Below are 21802 nucleotides of genomic sequence, written 5' to 3' on the forward strand. Positions count from 1 at the left end.
GTCACGACACTCACATAACAGCCTCCACCCTCCCTTAGTTTATATAGTGTCACGACACTCACATAACAGCCTCCACCCTCCCTTAGTTTATATAGTGTCACGACACTCACATAACAGCCTCCACCCTCCCTTAGTTTATAAAGTGCCACGACACTCACATAACAGCCTCCACCCTCTCTTAGTTTATAAAGTGCCACGACACTCACATAACAGCCTCTACCCTCCCTTAGTTTATATAGTGTCACGACACTCGCACAATAAGCAATAAGCTGCGGCTCAAATCCTGCAGTTCCTATGACAATGGTGAGGAAACGGTTGGGATGGATGGCTCAGGCGGATCGTAAATCATTTTACGTGGAAGGTAAGAATCAATGGCCGCTCTCTCTCTCTCTCTCTCTCTCTCTCTCTCTCTCTCTCTCTCTCTCTCTCTCTCTCTCTCTCTGATGTCATCCCCAAGAACTCATGACAGAACGTAACAAGCATCACCGTTTGTTTAAGTCGGATAATCTTACTTCAAAAATGATTTACATCCTGGGCAATTCACCATTGCTAGGAGATGAATCTCCGTAACATAAATCAGCACTAACGCCCTCTACATAAAGACGGTATTACTGTGAATCTTTGAACCCGAGCTTTTAAGGAAGCCAAAGGTGTCTACACACAGGACAAGACACGTCGGGGAAGCAAACTGCGGCGGTGAAAGACACAAACGTCTTTTGTCCGATGTTTTCTTGCGTCTGGAAGACGTTGAGGGCAAGACAATCCTAAAATACTTGTTGATAAGTTCTGCATTTTCCATGAGAATTCCATCCCTATGACATCATCATTCAAGGGATGAGAGGGTCTTCAGGAAGGCACGCCTCCAGCGAGGTGGCTGGACACCTGACGACCAGGCAGGCAGGCAGGACTACCGCCCTCTGTTGACGGCAACACTGGCCGGGTCGTGGAGACGAGGATGTTGCTGGCGGGAGTGGAGGAGGACCTCCGCCAGCCAACACAAGGACAACCCTCAGGGGAAATATTTCTTGCGTCAACAAATGATAACAAATTTAGTCGATTGTGTGTATGTTTTTCTTTACAGCGTACATAGACAACTGTCGTATACGTGCGTGAATGTAAATGCGCGTGTAAGTCTCGTTACGAAAATGTTAAGCCTTGTGAAGTATTATGACGTGGACGACAGGTGCACACTGCCTGTCGCTGACCAAGCTTAAGTTCCGCTGCAAGGTGGGCGTGCGTCACCCCCGGCTCCCTCACCACCTGTGCATCATCTACATGTTTCTCAGGACCTCCAGCCGACCATGGGTCACACAGACACACACACACACACACACACACACACACACACACACACACCACCTGCCTCAATCCCTCGAAGTGTCAGTGACTCGAGCTTCACATGCTTCGAAATGTCTAACCCACTGGACACGGTGGTGTCACTCTTAAGTGTGGTGGCCTGACCTTCGACCTGACCCTTAAGTGTCAAGTCAAAAGCCAAACCATTATACCTGAGGCTTGTACCGTCGTACTTAAAGGTCGTACAGTCGTGCTCAAAGGTGTCGTGCCGTCGTGCTCAAAGGTGTCGTACCGTCGTGCTCAAAGGTGTCGTACCGTCGTGCTCAAAGGTGTCGTACCGTCGTGCTCAAAGGTGTCGTACCATCGCAATCTAGAGGTTCGTGTGTGACGCTAACTACTCTGCACTCGTTATACACGACGTAATTGCAGGTTGTCATTGTTCTAGGAACGAGATATTTAAATGAGTACACCCGGGATGACCGTATATCCCCGCTGGTCCCTAGCAACTCAAACGTCAGTTATCCCAAAATATACTTTTTAAAGAATATGCTGCCACAGTGTCTCCTCGTTACCCCCGCCCAATATGGGCAAGCACTGGTGAATTGATTACACAGGAAAATGTCATGTCTTTCAACGAGGACCGTGAAGATTTAGACGACACAGAAAAGAGAAAACTGGATATAACATCCTTCACATCGATCACTACCTCAATACTTGACGCTTAATAACCCGATATCAAGATTCTCTGTACATCTATATTTCTGACGAAGATAAAGATGAATAGCGTTTGGGCGTCATTTACAGACCTCCTGAGTAGAAAGATAACGGCATAATACTAAACATCAAAATAAACTTTATCGTAAAAAATAAGGGAGTTGTCACTGTAAATGACTCCCACAATCCAAGTGTAAATGGAATACATTAATAGCTGTCAAGAGGGGAAACAGACAAATTAATTTCACTGACGACGCTTTTTACATACAATAAACCAACCAGAGGCAGGGATAACCTGAACCTTGAACCTCGCCGTGAGAGAAACGTGATCAACTCCTGCGAGGTGGGCGAGGCTCTGGCAACCACAACGTTAATACTAGAGGTAAATACGAGGCGAGGCTCTGGCAACCACAATGTTAATACTAGAGGTAGATACGAGGCGAGGCTCTGGCAACCACAATGTTGATACTAGAGGTAAATACGAGGCGAGGCTCTGGCAACCACAATGTTGATACTAGAGGTAAATACGAGGCGAGGCTCTGGCAACCACAATGTTGATACTAGAGGTAGATACGAGGCGAGGCTCTGGCAACCACAATGTTGATACTAGAGGTAAATACGAGACATATCAACTAGTCGAGAACAAACTCTCGTCCTAAATAACAGAAGGGCAAGCTTGACGAAGACACGAAATTAGCAGCAGCAGTAACTGGGTACAACTCCTCGCTACCAACACATCGGAAGAGATGTGGCTAATTTCTAAGACCGTCTCAATACTTATCAATGATGATGAAAAGGGCCTGTGGACACTTGAAACTGAACTGGACTAGGAAAATGAATTAACTCGCCATACGAAAATCAATGTACAAGAAATATATCTTAATGGAAAATGTTTAAGAATTACGAACCTGTCAAAATACGGATGTTATGAAAAAATATGAGACGGCAAAACAAATGCAAACATTAGGATTATAAAAACATATTCATAAACGTTTGAAATAACCCGGAGGAATTCTTCAATCATATAAAACAATGAAAGATCGTAAACGATGGACGAATCCGACCTATACTAACCGAACATGGTAATGTAACTGATGACGGCAGGAATATTACCTTCATTCTAAGTAAATCTTTCAACTGCAATGAACAGTCGGGAAAAAAAAACATGCCTGCCTACCTCAACCGCAATGAAATATCTTAAGGGCCTGGTGAAGAAATATTAAAGGCAACGGAGAGAAAGTCTTTTTTTCCATAATGTTAACTGAGACGGTACGGACAACCGAGGCCCCAATCAAGGCCATCCCATTAACGATATGCATATAATATCCCCTAGCCTGAGCCAGGTACCCATTTACCGACTAACCCCTAGGGGTGGATGAACAGCTGCGTTGACTGTGAAGCGACTGCCGCAACAAGGATTCGAACTCGTAAAGTACTAAGATAGTTATACCAAATGATTATCCAAAACAGACAGGCTGACCCTGAGAACGTGGCCCCAAGATTCATGGAGAAGTTTAAAAGGCAATGAATCTTTCCCATGACCGAATATTTGATGGATCATTAACGGAAGGTAAGGCACCGAAAGACTGGAAATCGGTAAATGACATCCTTATATATGAGAGAGGAGTTAGGAAATGTGCCTTAAATTACCGTCCCATTAGCCTCAAGTCAGTTTTAGGTAAATAGATGCAAAAAAGAGCGTGGTAAAATTGTAACATTCAACGTCATGGTCCCTGCAGTAAAAAGAAAAATCTTGGCTGACAAATTTACAAGAATTTTTGTGTTGTATTTAACTGGGACTCAAAAATTCCCTCTGATGTACAAGACCTTTTCTTTCAAAAGCAGACCATATGACGAATCCCTACACACGAGACTGTAACGCAGATCAAAATCACATGGATCTGGGGATGAAGTGTGTGTGTATGGATTAGTGACTGGCTCACCGACGAAGAGTAAAGGGGAGTTTCAAGTGGCAAAAAGCCTTGACTGGCTGAATGTGAAGAATGGCGTGCCATAGGCGTCGGTCCTTGGTCTCATTCTGTTCACAATCTACATCAGTGATCCAGAGTTGTGTCTCGTATCTAAAATCTCCAAATCATCAAACGATACAAAGCTAGAAGGTAGGTCAATGGACAAGCAAAACTGTGAAGTAATTCAAAGAGATCTTAACAAACCAGCAGTGTGGTCAAATAAATGACAGATGAAATTCAACGTAGACAAATGTAAGTTTTGTACGCCAGAAATAATGTAAATGACGAGAAGGACCTTGAGTTGTCAGGAATATAATCTGAGGGATAATAAAAAGAGTCTAACAGCAAGTTATAAACCACAGCAAATGCTAGGTTTCGTAACCCGGAACATCGACTACAAAACACCTGAAACAATGGTGACTTTTTCTCCTAGCGCTCCACACCCTGAACATGTTGTCCTACTCTGGTCCTAGTACTACAAAAAGGATGACGAAAAACTAGAACAAGTACAAAGAACGCGGATACAACTAATTCCAGCTGTGACAAATCTCGTACGAAGACGAGTTTAAGAAAACTAAAAGTATCACATGAGAAGTGAAAACTTCCAGTTATCTAATACAGGTTTTCAATTTTTTAGATGAAATCGAGAGCGTAAGTTACTATAATTTTTGTAAAATACAATACAGTTACCAGTACACATGGAATAAACTTTAAAGATATAGTACTGGCAAGGAAAAAATTTCTTTGCAAACTGACGTCTTAGATACAGAAATAAAAGTTACCGCCAAACATTGTTAACGAAAACACCATAAAAACCTACAATAAACTGGACAGACAACTGTCTCATCAGTTAGAAAATAAATCTTAATATATACTAATTCTTTTTCTCATCCCAGACTCTAAGAATTTATACTATGGTACAGCAAAGGGCGGGGTAGCCTAGTGGGTTTCTTATATTCCATGCAAGCTGACTTCACAAAGTCTATACAAGCTTAATTCATAAATTCTTTTTAAGCTTACTTTATATATTTCATCTAAGCTTCCTTCACATATTTCATCTAAGCTGCCTTCATAATTTCCATGCAAGTTTACATATTTCATGCAGACTTACATCAAAAATTCCATGCAGGCTTACTTCACAAATTCATAGTTTCTCTTCCATTCTTAACCCACCGTCTGTTGATGCCAGAGGGAGTGGAAGACATGGAAAGGTCCTTCCTCCTGTGCTCTCTCCTCGCCTCGTCCACCAAAATCAACAAAAACAACAGACAGAAGCTATACACAAACAACCCAAACATAGGTCATCATGCCTTTCCCATGTACTCTCTCTCTCTCTCTCTCTCTCTCTCTCTCTCTCTCTCTCTCTCTCTCTCTCTCTCTCTCTCTCTCTCTCTCACATGAACTCCCGTATCTTCGCTTCCTCATAAATTTCCTTTAGCTCGCATGCATCTCCCTCATAGCTCGCTAGCATCGTGATGCACCAGTCTCCTCATTCATCGCCCAAAGACGCGGCGCAGCTGGTAAATGACAGTAATAGGCCATGCTGTATAAACAGAAAACACGCGAAGAGACAAAGACTTCTGAAAACCCTGTTTAGCTCTAGGAACAAATGTCTGTCCAGGAAAGTAAATACGAATTATATTTTACGAGTATAAAGAATAACGAGAACAGGAGAGGACTGTGCTAACCCTACTGAGCAAAGGAGGAGACGTGTGCAGCTAACACACATAACACAGCTGACGAAGCGTGAGAAACAACGAACAGTCTGGTAAGTCCAAGATGTGAAGGTATTTGTTGACGTACCGAGGTGGCGCGTGCGTGCTGGGGAGTGGTGTGTGTGTGTGTGTGTGTGTGTGTGTGTGTGTGTGTGTGTGTTGAGGTATGAGGTAAGGTCGAGGCAGTTAAGGTCGAGGTAACAGGGGCGTAGGTAAGGATGAAGCAGTAGGGGGTGTAGTGAAAGGTAGATGTAGCGCGGGTTCAGGTGAGTTCGAGGTAGCAGGGATGTTGATAAGGTCGAGGTAGCACGGCTGAAGGCATGGTTGAGGTGGCATGGGCGTAGGGTAAGGTCAATGCAACACGGGTGTAGGCACGGTCTAGGCAACACGGGTGTAGCAGTGTAGTCCAAGTAGCGCAGGTGTTAGTGTAAGGTGAAGTGTGGGGTACGGTCGAGGCTGCACGGGTGGTGGTGTATGATGAGGTGTGAGGTACGGTTGAGGCAGCACGGATGTTGGTGTACGGTGAGGTACTGGTGAGGCTGCACAGGTGGTGGTGCATGATGAGGTGTGAGATACGGTCGAGGCAGCACGGGTGGTAGTGTATGGTGAAGTACGGGTGAAGCTGCACGGGTGGTGGTGTATGGTGAGGTGTGAGGTACGGGTGAGTCAGCAAGGGTGGTGGTGTACGGTGAGGTGAGAGGTACGGCTAAGAGAGCAATGATGGAGGTGTATGGTGAGGTGTGAGGTACGGCTGAGGCTGGACCCACCTGACCACACACACACAGCCCACCTAACGTTCTATCCAATACACTTGACAGGTGATCATTAAACTCCATCGGCACATTTCTGTAGAGTTTCAAAATTACTGAGCCGGAGTCGATCGCTAGAATAAACAATATCATAACCAATTGTGTTTTTTTCCACGATGATGGGGTGGTAGGGTGAGGAGATTGGCATCAGTACTAGCTACAGTGCCCACTATCGCAGCGCATCGGCTGTAAATCCTTCATCCACGTCATCAGGTTCGCCTGTGTGGAATACTTAATGAATAGAAACTCGGCCACATCTCGTGCTTGTACCTGTGGAATACCCTCGATGCCACAGGTGTTTCCTCGTTCGACACACGGTGATTAAGACTTCAGAGGGCATGAGCAAGGCAGTCAGAACACAGTACAAAGAGACGTCAGATCACTTTACTGGACGGATCCCTGACAGTAATTAACGTCTCAGTATTGAGAAGTATCTCTTGAATATCTATTACGGAGGCAGCCGACGCCGAGAACAGTTGTGGAATCCAGAGTTCCCGACGCTTAGCTGAACATCATGAGCAGGAGTTGATCAGCGTGACGGGAGGAGGTAACAAATCTCTTCCGGCTATTATCACATGTAACCCGTGGCAGTGGGAAGGCGTCGATGCTTTGAGCGTAAAGCATGCACGGATTGGCAGGCTTGAGGTGAGAGAGGAGGAGCGATAAAGATAGTGAACAGAAAGAGGAGTAAATGAGGGAGGAGAGGAGGGTAAGACGCGGGTGGTGAGTGGAGGCCAGACCAACAAATTCCTCGCTCTGTGGCCCAGGACTCAACAGTCCTTCGGCCTGTTTGTTATTCCGGAGGCGGAGGTATCAACAAGATTATAACAGAAGCTAATGGCAGAGTACGACACTCCTCCAGCCCACCTCCATAACACCTGGGAGGAGATGCTCATTGTCCAGCCCAGGGACAACCCTCGCAAGGAATACGAATTTGTATCATCGCAAGACATTAAGCCTATCACTGAAAGATCAATGTTCCATGTACGTGTTCTGATAGTATGTGAACACGACCATGACACTATCTACTCCGTTCTTACGATAGATACGAGACGATGTATCAGAATTAATCTTCTATATTCCAGCACCTACTGGACCAGTCGTGTACACTCGCATGTAAATGCTAGATGTACATATGTAACTGGTTTAGGTTTTAAGTCTTCATTTGCTAGGTCTTGGAGGGAATTTATCGAGTTGACGCAGATAATAAAACTAGATATCTTCTGTACATCATGAACCTGCTGGTGTGGCTGCTTGAAGCATCCCCTCCATGACAAATTACATAATATATATATATATATATATATATATATATATATATATATATATATATATATATATATATATATATATATATTAGAAACAAATACAAGAAGGGGAGGGTTTCCAGCCCCCCACCCCCCTAATTCGCCTTCTACGAAGTGCAGGGAATAAAGAGGGAGAATGTTGGAGAGAGATCTTTATCTGAGGGGCAAAAATAGATATGTGTGAAGGAATAGTAGTCCCAACATTATCATATGGATGCGAGTCATGAGCTACAGATAAGACTGTGCGGAGAAAGGTGTATCTATTGAAAATGAAATGTTTGAGGACAATTCGTGATGTGAGATGGTTTGACTAAGTAATAAAAGGGTAAGAGAGATGTGTGGTAATAAAAGGAGTGTGGTTGAGAGAGCTGAAGAGGATGTGCTGAAATAGTTTGGACATATGGAGAGAATTAGTGACGAAAGGTTGACAAAGAGGATATGTGTGTCAGAGATGGAGGGAACAAGGAGAACAAGGAGACCAAACTGGAGATGGAAGGACGGAGAGAAAATTATTTTGAGCGATCATAGCCTGAACTTGCAAGAGGGTGAAAGGCGTGCACGGGATACAGTGAATAGGAACGCTGTGGTATACAGGGGTCGACGTGCTGTCAATGGACTGAACCAGGGCATAGGAAGAGTCCTGGGTAAACCACAGAAACGTTTGTGAGGCCTGGATGTGGATGGGGAGCTGTGGTTTCGGTGCAAAACATATGACCGCTAGAGAATATATGTGAGCGGATGTGGCCTTTCTCCGTATCTTCTTGGGTGGGACTTGACGGTATTTATGAAGAGATTCAGAACCAGTACAAGCAGGATCAAGAGGATCATGCTACACTCGAAGCTACAGGATGAATCCAACGTCCAGCAAGCCAGTAATCAACATGAGACAAAGGATCTCATGGGAGAACGAACATTAATTAGAGACTTTCCCTCGTGTGGTGAGGAATACAGAAGAGCAGGGACGACAGCGAAGGTCTCCACGCGAGCGGCTGAGGCTCAAGGTCCACATGAGGGTTCGAGCAAGGCTCTTGATTGGGAAGGCTCCTGACGAGGTATCTGGCGCGGTTCCTACTAAGGCGTCTGGGAAATGTCCTGACTCTGGTCCTAGCGAGGTGTCTGGAGAGGCTCAGGCGGGTCTGGGTAAACACGGGAATGAACCGAATATACCAGCATGGACGTGTACGTGGTCTAGGTACTGCTCTCTCACCACTTATCTTTCCTGTGTCCTGATGATAGGTGACGTTACGTGTTACCTAGGATGTCGTTTTTATCTGCATACACGTTCGGTTCACCGTCATTCAACAATTTTTACACCAGTAGTGGACTGCTTAGTGATAACCTTTACGATATGTGACATGGATGAGATCGAATGAACGAAACTATTTGACATGGATTAGATGGAATGAACGAAATTATTTTCAAACTATTCAGATATTCATGTCCAGTTAGGCGGAATCGTGTTAGTACACACAGTAGTCATAATAATATCTTGCCATCATGAATGGTTTTCCTCTCTCACAGATGTTCATTTTGGGAAATTAATGAATAACTATAATTTGATTATCAAGAAAATATATGGTTTCACATTACAATTCATAACGTGACAGAGTATACACTGTACATGTGGTGTCATAGCATAAGCTGATCCATTCCAGCGACTCATTCCTCCATCCTGGCATTTACCGTCCATGTGTGGGTGCTTACCCATGCCTGGTGAGGCTGGTGGGACCACCCTACCACCAGAGGTCTCTTTAATTACGTGGTTGTCAGCGCTCACAGCGGGAGCCGGACACACAAAAAATAATACACACAAAACACTCAAATACACACAGACCCGCGTACACTATATATATATATATATATATATATATATATATATATATATATATATATATATATATATATATATATATATATATTTATTATCCCTGGGGATAGGGGAGAAAGAATACTTCCCACGTATTCCCTGCGTGTCGTAGAAGGCGACTAAAAGGGGAGGGAGCGGGGGGCTGGAAATCCTCCCCTCTCGTTTTTTTTTTTTTTAATTTTCCAAAAGAGGGAACAGAGAATTGGGCCAGGTGAGGGTATTCCCTCAAGGCCCAGTCCTCTGTTCTTAACGCTACCTCGCTAATGCGGGAAATGGCGAATAGTTTGAAAGAAAAGAAAAGAAATATATATATATATATATATATATATATATATATATATATATATATATATATATATATATATATATATGTATATATATATATATATATATATATAATCAATTTCTAAAAGCTGGAATATATAGAGCCAAGGAGGAGTGCTCCTTTTTCTTAGGCTGTTCATGTAACCGAAATAAGAGGGCGGGAGAGACTGATCGTACGTTCGAGAAGAGAAAGTTGACCACTGTGATGCATGGTGCAAGAACAGGCAGTTAAGAGCATAATGTGAGGAAAACGAAAGAAATGGTTATAGGTTTTAGTAGCCAACCATCAGAACACCCGCTTCTGTTTATCAAGTGAAATGGTTGAAAAGGGTGACAACTGTATCTTGGGAAATCATATGACACATTAAGTTTTGTGAGCAATGTTAACATAATTTACAAAACGGCTAATACCTAATTATACTTTTTCAGATAACTGTGTAAAGAAAAAATCGATTGCAAAACACTGGATCTGTTTTACACGTGATTTGCTATATCTTGTTGGTTTGGGAAGTGTTCCAATTAGTTTACCAGGAAATCAACTAAGACAGTTAACCAGTATGAGAAAACGGGAGCAGATAATATAAGACCCCTTTTGGAGCTATATGAACGGCCGTTATTCAACGATGTAATGTAATTATGAAAGACAGAAAACATCCCTTGTACCTTAAATATCACATCTTGCCGTCAGGTAAAAGATCAAGGTCTCTTCAGAGTCCCACTACCAGTTATAATAGATCTTTTGTGATATGACGGATCTTTTATACCTTTAAAAGTGAGATGATTACATTCATCAAAAGTTAGATATCAACTCCAGGTAATATATCTTGACGTGATGGCCGTGAGTCAAGCTGAGCCCTTTTTTTTATTTCTTTTTAGTTCTTTGTACGTAATGTATTTTAGATTCTCACTTTGACGATGTTTCTTTTTTTACTTTCTATAACATGGATAATGTACAAGACATAAAGTTTCATCTTGTGTGAATGATAAGGTATTTATTATGATCATCATCATTATCATTATCTAGGGAGGCAGTGTTAACAAGTGCGAGAGAAGTGTGTGGCAAGCGGAAGGTGGGAAGCGGACTGATGAAAGAGGATAGTGCGAAGTTAAGTGTTGGTGAGAGAGAAAAGAATTGTGTATGGGCGTTACCAACAGGGAAGGAGAATAAGTGACTGGGAGATATACAAGAGCAAGCGGCAGAAGGGTATGAGGAACATGCACTGGCTGAAACAGAGGGCAAATGACTGTAGGGGTGAGAGAGTTCCGTAAGCTCTAGGGATGAAATGGTTTAGGAAGAGGTAAATATCGTGAGGACAAGAGAACAAATGGGATCAATAGTGAAGGGAACGAATGAGGAAATGGTAATAGGCAAAAAGGAGGTGACGAGATGGTGTGTTCTGTCCGTTTCTGATATGTTTATAATTGAACAAGTAAAACATATCACGGAAGAGAATATTGGTCGGACGGTAGAACTAAAGAATATCAGGGAGGTGATGCAGCTCAGATAATCAGTGATTCCGTTTAAGGGAGGTTTAGCTGTGCTTTAAAGGGTGAGCACTGAAGTGTGACGGGTGAATGTCCGGGATACAGGACAGAGAACCTTAACTTTGATTTTCATCTAAAACTTCATATGTCGGAGGTAGTGTAACTACAACTAAAACAAGCGAAGAAATGTTTAGAGTTAAATGCTCAGACCTTATAAGATTCAGTCAAGAAAAAAAAGCGAGCCAACGAATAAGACGAAAAGAGTTAGTGCAAGCTGTGCTGGAGCCTGGTAGGGCAGTGGAACCTGCAGGCGCCTGACTGAGATAAGAAGACGGCCGGTAGAACAACCTCCATCGAGGAGGACTTCCTCAGGGGATCCGGGGAAGAGAGTGTAGGTAAGAGGAAAGAATTCGTACACTGGGAAAAACATGTGCGAGGATTGTATCTGATGAAATGAAAGTTGGCGTCCGACGGTGGTAGGGGTAAGTTAGCATGCGACGGTAGGAGGGGTAAGTTGGCATGCGACGGTGGTAATGGGTAAGTAGATAAATTTGACGTGGGAAGAGTGAGTGACTGCATGAAGACGTGAAGTGAGCATGACACCCAAGATAAGACAAGGAAGTATTCGACAATACTTCTGTTAATGTGAATGGCCGTAGGAACGATGCTGTGATGGTTGTCAATACACTTTGCTGGTTTTACACTGGGGAAAACAACTCATACACGGTAATAGGGAGAGACTTGGGTCGCTTCATAAGACGGTACCAAAAACAACCCTCAATCTGGTTTCCTCGTCCTTCATCGTATCATTACCCAAGCCCGTCCCAATGGGTGATGTCTACGAGTGAAAGTAGTATGCAAGATCCCCTCACACCAAGTCCTGGACCCTGCACTCGCACAGACCAGCCTTCTCTCCTCTTCGCTGCACCTCCACCTCCATGGAAGCCCCAGTCTACCTCTCACCACACACACACACACACACACACACACACACACACACACACCTGGCATACAGACAACCTGGCTATGAGCCTGCGACAGCCTCCCAGTCGACCCACATCAGAGATGACTTCCTCCTTGTGCCTCCAGGTGGGCAGGTACGAAAAATTTATGACCCATTTAAGTCAAACTCGAAAACGGCCGATTTGCCACCTACTCCCTCACCCTGGACACCAGTCATATCAGTAAATGAAGACATGAGACTCGAGGATTCACGAAGACGTTACACGCATCTTGAAGAATACCTGAGCACCGACCCCCCACGGCGCGCCGCCACTCAGCACGCTAACTGACCCTGATTTATGGCGGGGTCTGGCGATGGTTCCCTTCCAGAGGCCCACGGCCGCCACCCACCTGCTTCAGCTATGGCTGCTAATAACAGGATGGCAACGCTCGGGTAGTTAGGCTGTGTTTAAAGGCTTAATATACCTTAGCATCAGGTGTGACCTAATCTTCCTGATTTAGCATCTCGTTCAACTGGAACTAAGGTGGGAGTAGTGCAAAACCAGTCCCATTATTCTTTACGAAAAAAAAATCCATTTCATTAACATAGGTAAGGATTGTCTGTGACAGGAGCAGCAGTCTGTAGCTGTATATAATTATCAGCTCACAAGAGAAGGAATTACCCATAATCTTTAGAAACAATGGCGAAGTTCCTTAGTTCAACGGGGTTGTATTCCTGGCTACGTTAAAGTCTACCATACCACCATGATCATCGGACGTGGGTTATAACACACTCTGGTCCTCCGTGTTGTAAGTCGTATTGACAGACCTGGATTTGAAATGCAAACTGCTTCACTTTTAAAACAAACCACAGGAGTTTCAAACTTCCAACAGCCTAAAGACGACTAAAGAAGGAAATGGTAGCAACCTTACACGAAGACATGCTACCATAAGGCAGGATCGCGGGACGTGATCACCCGTGACACTGAAGGGAAGGCTTCCTGGACGTGCATACAGGACACCCGCACCACAACGGGGGAGGCTCGCTAAACAGGCGGGCACACTGGCTTCGTGGGTTGCGCTGCACCAGCCAGGCCTTGTCACCAGTCTTGCCCGGCACTCCCGCCTCCTGGCCTGATGTTATTAGTCTAATGGGTTTCTTCTGGATGGCGTCCTACTCCCCCCCCCCCCCCCCCCCCCCCCTCTCTCTCTCTCTCTCTCTCTCTCTCTCTCTCTCTCTCTCTCTCCTTCCCCCGTTATGGAAATGGGAGTGAGTGTGTCATTTAAGGTTTCCCGGGGAGTGTCCACTACTTACACCGTGGTGGTCAGGGACCCGGACATTACCTTGTCCACACGAACCATTGGTGATGGTCGACTTCTGTCCCCTGAGTCTAACGTTTCCTTTGTCTTCTTCCCCGAAATTAAAAGTTCGAGCTGCCATTGTCAGACGAATCCAGTCCAGAGTCGAACGGAGTAAATGGGAAGTACTATAGAGGGATTTACAGTTTTTGAGAAATTACAAAATGCTTCAACGAAACGTTTGAATCATAAGTTTCATTTGTATATAACTATTTCCTTCATTAGGAAAATATCTTTTCAGCATTAATTCTTTGAGATTGGGAATTTTCCATATTTTCAGGTCGAAGGTTCTAGTCACGGACAAAAGTCCTAAAAAGACCTGATTGAAAATTGAAAGAGGTCTTGGGAAAGACGATCATGCTAGTTTGTGTGTGTGACTACGGTAGGAATCTAGACATTGATAATATTAGTCAATGTACACACGAGACATAACAGAATACAATGGCATGAGAAAGAACGAGAAGACAAGAAGAAGCGAAGAGGTGGATACGTGTACAGCAGCACATGTAGAGATACATGAAGACCTGTCGGATTACTTCGTTTTAATGAGAGAAAGTAAGACCAGGAACCCTGACAAGGAGGGCATAAGGTGGTCCCGGGCGCCACTTCGAGACTCCATCATCAGGAAAGCTGTGCTTCCTGGGGGCTCCTGTTGTCTATATGCTATAAATTTTTTTTTTTTTTTTTATACTTTGTCGCTGTCTCCCGCGTTTGCGAGGTAGCGCAAGGAAACAGACGAAAGAAATGGCCCAACCTCCCCCCCCCCCCATACACATGTACATACACACGTCCACACACGCAAATATACATACCTACACAGCTTTCCATGGTTTACCCCAGACGCTTCACATGCCTTGATTCAATCCACTGACAGCACGTCAACCCCTGTATACCACATGACTCCAATTCACTCTATTCCTTGCCCTCCTTTCACCCTCCTGCATGTTCAGGCCCCGATCACACAAAATCTTTTTCACTCCATCTTTCCACCTCCAATTTGGTCTCCCTCTTCTCCTCGTTCCCTCCACCTCCGACACATATATCCTCTTGGTCAATCTCTCCTCACTCATTCTCTCCATGTGCCCAAACCATTTCAAAACACCCTCTTCTGCTCTCTCAACCACGCTCTTTTTATTTCCACACATCTCTCTTACCCTTACGTTACTTACTCGATCAAACCACCTCACACCACACATTGTCCTCAAACATCTCATTTCCAGCACATCCATCCTCCTGCGCACACCTCTATCCATAGCCCACGCCTCGCAACCATACAACATTGTTGGAACCACTATTCCCTCAAACATACCCATTTTCGCTTTCCGAGATACTGTTCTCGACTTCCACACATTTTTCAAGGCTCCCAAAATTTTCGCCCCCTCCCCCACCCTATGATCCACTTCCGCTTCCATGGTTCCATCCGCTGACAGATCCACTCCCAGATATCTAAAACACTTCACTTCCTCCAGTTTTTCTCCATTCAAACTCACCTCCCAATTGACTTGACCCTCACCCCTACTGTACCTAATAACCTTGCTCTTATTCACATTTACTCTCAACTTTCTTCTTCCACACACTTTACCAAACTCAGTCACCAACTTCTGCAGTTTCTCACATGAATCAGCCACCAGCGCTGTATCATCAGCGAACAACAACTGACTCACTTCCCAAGCTCTCTCATCCCCAACAGACTTCATACTTGCCCCTCTTTCCAGGACTCTTGCATTTACCTCCCTTACAACCCCATCCATAAACAAATTAAACAACCATGGAGACATCACACACCCCTGCCGCAAACCTACATTCACTGAGAACCAATCACTTTCCTCTCTTCCTACACGTACACATGCCTTACATCCTCGATAAAAACTTTTCACTGCTTCTAACAACTTGCCTCCCACACCATATATTCTTAATACCTTCCACAGAGCATCTCTATCAACTCTATCATATGCCTTCTCCAGATCCACGATAACTATCATGATACCAGATGCTGGTCTTCAGGTGTTGGAACACGGAGGTGTGTGTGTGTGTGTGTGTGTGTGTGTGTATGTGTGTGTGTGTGTGTGTGTGTGTATGTGTGTGTGTGTGTGTGTGTGTGTGTGCGTGTGTGTGTGTGTGTGTGTGTGTGTGTGTGTGTGTGTGATGAATGGAAGGAGGGGGTGGATGCGGGGGTGGATGCTGGAGACCACCGTCTGTGTCTGGTAGGAGGAAACCTCCCCTCAACCCATCCCAGTAATGAGCCGCAGCTCACACACACACACACGTACACCCTGCTGGTTGACACACACATTATATACACATTTACAGGGATCATAATAATCAAGTATGGGCGCATACGCAGTGGGAGCGTGCTGCGGAGCTTACCCTCAGACTCCAGGCTAAATGCTTCCTCGTTTCAAGTATCCAGACGTGCACCCACCACAATCCCTATACTTTTCAATAAGACCGCTGGATAACCTGCTACCAGATCCTCTCTGGTCACCCCTGATCGCCTCCACCTTAGGTTATTCTCCACACGAACCACTTGACGACAAAAACTAACTTTCCATAATTGGGCCACATGCCAATAATGCCCCAGTTGGCTCCACTGGACCAGGGGAGGCCACAATAACCTATAAGTCCAATACATTAGTCTACGAATCTACATAAACTCTCACCAGTGATATCCTATGGTCCTGCCCAAACATTTGGTCCTAAAGCGGTGGTTGTCTCCCGAATATCCATTGAATAACCAAGTGTCACACTGTTGAGGAAGACGTGTGACACACAGATCGCAATCTTTCTCTTGAGACACTGCCATTCATAAATATTCTGGTCAAGTTAATTTTACCCTCATCCAAACCCAGGCGTCTGCTGACGTCTGTGGCGGGTCTGAGGTTGATGCGGACCACACTCACAAGGCGAGCGAACTCATCCAAAACTTCCATTCTCACCACCACATGCAGAGACATAGGAAGTCTCATCTTGCGTGGATTTCGCACCTGATCCAAAAGACGTGTGGTCTCGGAGTCTAAATTAGTTGCGTGATCAACGTAGTCTGAATCAGAATGAAATTGCTGAGAGGTTCAACGTAATATCCAGGCCATACAAGTACCATTATATGAGGGAGTCAGGATACATCCCTGCCTAACCCCACAGATAACCGAAATGAGATGTACTCCACAGCACTTGACTACATTTCTTCTGTCTGAGTACGGGTATACCGTGGAGTCCTGAGATCTACTTAAATTCTGTAATGCATCGAACTAGACACGTCCCCTAGATTATCTTACACTGCAACACTGCTCACTTGGAACACACGGAGCGTTCCATAAAGATATGATACATAAGGGTGCGATCAATCACTGGCTCCTTGAATGTGAAGAGCCAATGTGTCCTGAGGCAAATATACATTACTCTAAATTCAAATATGCAACACATGAGGAGCAGAGACAACGTGGAACTGTGAGCAGTATGACACTCTTGAAGTTACTGCATTCCAGTCAGTCCTCTTCCCTTTTCCAAGCTGGGATAACAAGATCCTTTTCTAACCAGCAGGATACATACCAAGCAGCCAACGATCAATACCTTGTATGCAGCCCTTGGATCGCACAGTTACCACTATCTCTAAACGGATCCCCGTTACTACCTCAGGTGCCGACTGTTTCTCTACAACTGACTCCAACCTTACTCACCTCTGAGAGGGACACCAGATCCGGTACACTAACAGAGGTTAGTAGCACCGCTGAGAGATAAGTCACACAAATTTATTCCAAAGATTGTGTTCACTGACCGTACACTCACCACCGTCTGACACGAGATGTCTATCAGCTGTAAAGGAAGAAGCACATCTGGACTGTCAGTTTAAAGTGTATGCTCTCGTTTCAGGCCCCTTCCAGGCTCCTTGCTTTGAACCAGTGTCTAGTTTGTGCAGTGCAACATCACCGGCTGTGCTACTCTCCTCATGAGGACCTGAGCACTTTCAGAGAAAAATCTCCTTTGCATCGGCTTGACGCTTAGGCATCTCTTAGTAACTCGCAGGGTTTTGCGTGCGAGAGTATTGCCAAATCCAACGTGGTCCTTGACAGTAGGTACTTTATATTAACTAGTCACAAAAAAAAAAAAAACCAGATGTTAAGGAAGAAATAAAGCCAAGAGGCTCTTTCCGTCTCTCACGTGTCATACGCTCATTAGCTGTGATAACCTCATTAAGTATAAGAGCGAGTCCAGTGGGAACTGCAACATAACACCAAACAAGTGGGTCACTCATCCCGCCGGTAGCCACCAGACCACACCTCCCACGGCATCAATGCAGACTCTTGTCATCCGAGAACCTGACGATGTTAAAGCTACCCACCACATTATGAATAATCTGGCCTGGATGCTGGGGCAGAGTGGCGGCTGATGGAGAAATTAAATACCCGGAGTAGCTATAGATGTATACAAACAACACATAGCAAGATCTTCATACAAGAGCACGTGTGAGAAAGTGGAACAGATAAGTTCAGAATGATCTACATGTGAACGGCAAGAAAATGTAAAATCAAAACTATCAGAACATTTAACAGGGAGTAAAAATGGTAATATGAAGCAACAGTGACGTAGTACATCATATGACTCCATTTCAACTCGACACAAACGGTACAGTAGCTGCTGGTGACAGTACAGTAACAGCTGGTGACGGTACAGTAGCAGCTGGTGACGGTACAGTAGCAGCTGGTGACGGTACAGTAGCAGCTGGTGAAGGTACAGTAGCTGCTGGTGACGGTACCGTAGCTGTTGGTGACGGAGACAAAGCTGAACTTTGTGCAGATCATTTCGTAATGATCCGACACAACTTATACTCACGAACATACATCTCTCAACTTACGTGCTTTGTTGGCGTGATGAACCACAGAAACTATTGGTTAATGCCAAAGTTGCCAACCCATTTGGACGACAACGTATATCCCTACATCCTAAAGTATAGATTGCATATCAACTGCAATCTTTACATCAATCCTCCACGCGCGTTGTGAACAATATCAGCAGTCAAAAATATTGAAGAAAGTAGGAGTAACAGCAAGGTAGAAAAAGGAGAAAGATTAACACCTGGAATATGGCACACCAGTATCTCTTATTTCAGTTGCTGTTACAATATCTAAAAAGATACTAGTTAAAACAGTGCTTTGATTTCGGTCTATATCTTTTTCATGAATCACACTATATATACGTGTCATGGCTCTCGATAATGCAGGGACTTTTGACACAGTCTGCCATAAGGATTTTGTGTCGAAGTAGAAATGACTTGGCATCGACACGAACTCTGTTCCCAGATACCTTACAACTTTCCATAAATATGGCACTATACAGAGGAGATAACCTCATCCGACGAAGCAGCTGTTTTCAAACCTGCGTCCAGGAATGAAAGCCTGACGTCTTTTCTGTACCTGAACAAGGCCAGAAAGTTTCTCTTCAGTTATAGTAGACGATCATATCTCGCTGACGTGGTACCAACCCACCCATTGCTATGTCTGATGGGAAAGTAATGTATCACTCGCAGATTTCCAGTCTGGGTGTACGAGCGAACGCGTCAAGGACGAGGCGGCCAAATTCTGAAGAAAATTTGGCTGCGTACAACGAGCACGTAATGAACAAGATGTCAGAGGGGTATTTAACACTATATAACTCGGATTCGATCCACCATGGAGAGATGCTCTTGTCCTCGGTAGTTGCTAAATCTTGTGGACTCTGGTACAGTATCTTCTGTTTTCTATCTAGCTACAGAGCTCCCTGTTACCCAAATCCGGGATTACAGAAACTGGTATGAAATGATGTAACTCAGGTACATGGGTTCCTATCTAGCTAAGTTAATAGTGGTTTTTTTCTACACGTCTCGGAGAAAATATCAGAGTTTGACAGGACAAGGAGAAAAAGCAAAAACATGTAGAGAACTCACAAATATCAATTAGAAAATGAAACAAAAAAAATTCTTGAGTAATGCATCTGGGAGAGACGCCTTACTGATTGACAGTTTCCCGAGATTATGACAGACCGGCCTTCTCTCAACACAGGGGATGGTTGACGCGGCACATAAGCTGGTGGCTGCTCTGGTCTCGCTTCTGGGCATATAGTACCTCCCTGCATGCAGGTGTGGAGCCAGTTTTTGTACTCTCTACTGCATCATGGTAATCTTCACTACTAAGGAATGACAGCTTCAACATGGTATGTTCTGTTTCAGTGTGTGTTGCTAAGAACATCCATACAGTTCTTGCTTCAGAAGCCTTAAGCATCACTTTCCCTGACGGCGTTCCTTACATACAAATACTGTATGCATATATACGGGTGTTACCGGACTCCACCCGTATGAGGCTACACCTCAAGTGAATCACTGGAAGTACAGTCACGTCAAAGGCTTCTCGCTCCAAGAGACTCCACATTCTCGTGCTACTGAGGTAACGCAACCGTAGCTTGCAGAAGCCACTGTGAAGACGTCCTGAGTAATTACAAGCAAATGAATATTCAATTTATATATATATATATATATATATATATATATATATATATATATATATATATATATATATATATATATTTCTTTTCTTTCAAACTATTCGCCATTTCCCGCATTAGCGAGGTAGCGTTAAGAACAGAGGACTGGGCCTTTGAGGGAATACCCTCACCGGGCCCAATTCTCTGTTCCTTCTTTTGGAAAATTGAAAAAAAAAAAAAAAAAAAAAAAAAAACGAGAGGGGAGGATTTCCAGCCCCCCGCTCCCTCCCCTTTTAGTCGCCTTCTACGACACGCAGGGAATACGTGGGAAGTATTCTTAATCCCCTATCCCCAGGGATATATATATATATATATATATATATATATATATATATATATATATATATATATATATATATATATATATATATATGCACAATAGATAATCTCGATTATCTTAATTCGATGAAATTCATAGTTGGTTTACATCATTGAAAGAAAAAAAGTATTAGACAAACCCCAAGTGAGGGTGATGGAGTGTGGGCCGGCATACCACACACCTGGTCAAGACCTCCTCGCCAGTAACTCTCCGAGCCTCACTGTAACCTCCCCTTCTGTTCTTCTACGTCTGCTAGTTATGTCAAGTGGTTGGCAGACATGACTGTCCATCACAGTCTTGAGGAAAGTCGGTGAACATGAGACAAACAGGACTGAGACCGTCTGGAGTCCTCCTGCCTGGTCCTGCCATCGGGAGGGCGTCACGTCATGGTCAGACAACACGGGAACACCGTGTAATTTCCGAGGTATACATCACTGACCCGTGTATTATGAAACAATAGGACCAACCCTTCCACCTACCGTAATGGTAGCCGAGGTTGATGGAGTGATCTTAAGGCGGTGGGGATTATACGGCTGAGCCAACACAAGCATTAGCGTGACCTCCATCACGACAACCTTGGCTGTTGTGGCCTGGCCTGGCCTAAGCCAGACGACCATGCTGTCGTGTCTGTCTTACGCCTTACTGATGGGTTCGTCGTACAGTTATTCACAGAAAATCTCGGTCGGCATATTCCTCACACAGTACTGTACTTCGTTCATGAATTGCTGTCAGAATTCCTGCTAAGATCTGCCTGCTGCGTGAGCCATCACAAGCCTCTCTGAGCAGTCAGCTCTTGGTGTCAGCTCACGGGCGGTGGCTGGGCGGGTGGGAGAGAGCGAGCGTTGTGACGTCTCCGGTGTGCTCGACCCTTCGCCACAAGCAGGGGACACTTGGAGACCACATATCAGTTGTCACTGGTACAGGAACGATCGACACAAGAGTTGTGCTTAGAGTATGCATCATAGTTGCCGTTCATGGCGTATGATAACCTTCTTAATACCTTTACACCGGCAACAGGACTGGACACGGGATGGTTTCGTGGCAAGATATTCTGTTATAGAGTAATGGTAAATCATAGATGACCTCAGACTTACTTTATTTTCTCACCGGATGATCCTAACAAACAGACGCTAAGCGAAACAGGTAAATTTCAGGACCGCATGTGAGAGCCACGGATGATGG

At 44.4% G+C, this 21802-nt stretch overlaps 1 protein-coding gene and 1 long non-coding RNA gene across 2 annotated transcripts in view; one reads left to right on the forward strand and one right to left on the reverse strand.

Annotated features, from left to right (window-relative positions):
- The window catches only part of LOC139764552 (uncharacterized), a 482407-nt gene that overhangs the window by 363109 nt on the left and 97496 nt on the right, over positions 1 to 21802 (reverse strand). The gene's annotated exons all lie outside the window — the stretch shown is intronic.
- LOC139766775 (bone morphogenetic protein 10-like) overlaps positions 1 to 21802 on the forward strand; it is a 195978-nt gene that overhangs the window by 97856 nt on the left and 76320 nt on the right. The window lies entirely within an intron of this gene.

This window comes from Panulirus ornatus, chromosome 4 (assembly GCF_036320965.1).
Source record: "Panulirus ornatus isolate Po-2019 chromosome 4, ASM3632096v1, whole genome shotgun sequence".
NCBI lineage: Eukaryota > Metazoa > Arthropoda > Malacostraca > Decapoda > Palinuridae > Panulirus > Panulirus ornatus.